Source organism: Neltuma alba, unplaced genomic scaffold (assembly GCF_004799145.2).
Source record: "Neltuma alba isolate B1F8T4 unplaced genomic scaffold, ASM479914v2 tig00012932_pilon, whole genome shotgun sequence".
Taxonomy (NCBI): domain Eukaryota; kingdom Viridiplantae; phylum Streptophyta; class Magnoliopsida; order Fabales; family Fabaceae; genus Neltuma; species Neltuma alba.
In genome coordinates this window covers 645742-648756 of record NW_021637298.1, presented here as the reverse complement: position 1 = coordinate 648756, position 3015 = coordinate 645742, and the positions used below count along the sequence as shown (strand labels likewise).

Genomic DNA, 3015 nt, shown 5'->3' with positions numbered 1-3015 from the left:
AAAAGGGGCCTCCGGCCCAATTAAAATAAGAAGAAGATACACTTCCTCCAGTTTACAAATAAACCGGGCAATCAAAATAGTTTAAAAGGACCCTAAACGCTGCAATATACAACTAGCCATACATCAACAAAGGCTAGAGGCCTAAAGCTAACCAAGCTCAAGCCTCTGCGTCTCTTCCCGAAGGCGCACGCCTAGAACCTTCACCTGAAAATATTGTAAACCACGGGGTGAGACAAAGTCCCAGTAACCAACCTTTCCAATACTAGGTACTACTAAATAGGTGCTCGTGAGGTGTCAAGTGGGGCAGTTCACAAATCATATATATATTAATAGCCACAACAATTCATGCAAGTGCAATGATGCAATCCCATCAATCAAATCCCTCACTTTGGGGGATTTTCAGGAGCCGAAGCCGGCCTATCCCTCACTATGGGGGACGTAAGGAGCCATAAAAGGCCTATCCCTCACTCTAGGGGACGTAGGGAGCCAAAAGGCCTATCCCTCACTATGGGGGACGTACTAAGCCAACCATCATGCATTAATGGAGGCCTTACCACGTGGTAGTAACAGACAAGACTCTCACCAATTCCCAATTAATGCATCATGCTCAAATCATAAGCAAAGAGTAACAATCATTTCACAATTAACCTCATTCAGTGGCATATCTTTCACAATTTCAAGATTCATTCATCATAAATCAAAACCCCACAAGACGGTTTTCCCTTTTTATATACAACATATAGTTTGAACACAATTACTATTTGGAGCACAAAACACAAATCTACTCACAATACCACAGAAGCAAGTACTAAGGATTGGAAAGTGGTTACCTCTCGCCTGAGCAAGGAATAACAATCAACAATGTGGCCCCGTGCACCACCAAGACTCACAACCGGTCTACACAAGCACACAAACATACAACCAATATATATTAGCTTTCAAACTAATAATGTGGTCAAAACAACACTTGGGGACACAAAATTCCTATCTTCCATCAAAAATCTACCCAACTCAAAGGGTATAACTATCAAAACAACACTCCAAAGTCCTCAAAGTCTATTAAAACATCAAGTCTCCTTCCAAGCATCAATTAGAGTTCAAACCTCGAGGACCCACTATAGGAATTCAACCTCCAACATCTCATTTGAGCAATTAAGGTTCCAACAACAAATCTAAACCGATTAAACATCCAATTTAACCCTCCTTAACGTAACCCAATTCACAAAACTCAAAATCAATCTCTACATTATCATCCTCAATCCCAAATCATCCAATTCCATAAACCCTAGCTCCAAAAATTTAAGATTCTTTAAATCCAAGGAAACTACACCGATTAAACACTTAAACTAACCCAATGCAATCAATTAAACTCAAAACAATCGGTCAAAAACCTCAGTTCCAACACAACCTAGAAAATCCTAGGGTTTCACCATAATTCCTTGTAGATTCCAAGAAATCCCAAGAAAGGAAGAAGATTAGAGGTTAAAATCACTTACTTGAGGTAATGGATCCTTAGAAATGCCTTTCCCAAGCCTCAACAACAAAACCCTAGCAGAGCTCCTCTCTCCTCCTCAGATTTTCTTATTTTTCGCACGCTGACTGCTCTCGCGAATATATAGATTCGCGACCTTTCGCCGCGGCGAACTAATCCCGAGAGGGATTACTCGCCTGAAAACCTGACTTCGCTGCGGCGAACTCCCATCTTCGCCGCGGCGAAAGCTTCCCGAGAGGAAACTCTCGCTCGCCCAGAAGAACTTCGCCGCGGCGTGCCCTTACCTTCGCCGCGGCGAAACCTTCCCGAAAGGGAAGCCTCGCTCACCTGAACAACTTTGCCGCAGTGTCCCCTAGACTTCGCCGCGGCCAAACCTTCCCGAGAAGACACTCCCCTCTGAAACTCCCGGTGCGCCGCGACGAACATACCCTGAGAGGGGTACGTTCACCTATGCCTCCAACCAACCTCAAATCCAACCCAAACACCAAGATCAAGATTAAATCACTAATCTATCCTCAAAATCAACCCAAAAGAGGCCATTAAAACCCGATAAAACTCAGGATGTTACAGTGTGCATGCGTTAGAGTTTTTGCTGTGGTTTTGGGAGATGGATATTAAGAGGAAGGTCATATCTGAAGCTGCGATGCTTATGGAAGTGAAGGAGGAAGATCAGTGGATCGACCTAATTAGAGACTCAGAAAGCATCGTGTTGATGATTGCGGAATGGCTGATGGCGAGATTTGGACAGATACAGAGCGAATCGAAGATGGAAGATGCAGAAATCTACTATGGCCGAAAGAGGTTAGGGAATGGAGTGATCTATGAGTTGCTGGCAGATTTGGTGTTTCCTTATAATAGAAATGTCGTTATTCGGCACCTTCGAGGAGGCTGAAAATCGAAAACAGCTGATGAGAGGTGGAGGCTTGGGAAGTGAAACTGTCGAAAGCTTTGGATCTCGATTAACTCTTCGAATATATCTATTCAGATCTATGAGAGATGGATTGAAGAATCTCAGGGTAAAACCAACTTTGCAGTGCCTTGCTGTAAACATGGTCGAATGGAATCCTTTGTCTTGGATTTACAAGGTAAAAAGCTCTGGTTCTCTTTTTTCTATTAGCCCTATTGTAGTCTTCATGGGGCTAAATGGTCTGATTGATGGATATGGAATAGGTGCTATGCTGTTTGTTTTGCTTTTTGCTTCATGGAGTACCTGGAATATGAGATATATGTGCGACTATGTAAGGAAGGATCTGGTTATATACAATTTTCACTGGTTTGAATCTCTGGCTTTACTTCGTCTAGTGCTTACTGCAGTGTTCTCAAAGGTTAAATGGGGCTTTAGCTTTTTCTTCTCTCAAGATAGGGTTGCCATTGATAGAGGTGGTGTTTTTTGGGGTTCAACTATGTTTCCTGCAGTTAGCTTTGTTGAAGTTGTGTAGTTTTGGAAATTTAGTGGCAAGTTAAGCTTCTTTGTGGCATTCAGAAGAGATATACTAAAAATTAAGGATGATGCACGTTGGGTG

General features: G+C 42.7%; 1 long non-coding RNA gene across 1 annotated transcript; it reads left to right on the top strand.

Moving 5' to 3' along the window:
• The first annotated feature begins 2358 nt into the window (after positions 1-2358).
• LOC114732746 (uncharacterized) lies at positions 2359-2769 on the top strand. The gene is made up of 2 exons (XR_003739027.1): positions 2359-2577; positions 2663-2769. It is a non-coding gene; the product is annotated as an uncharacterized LOC114732746 (long non-coding RNA).
• Positions 2770-3015: the final 246 nt, after the last annotated feature.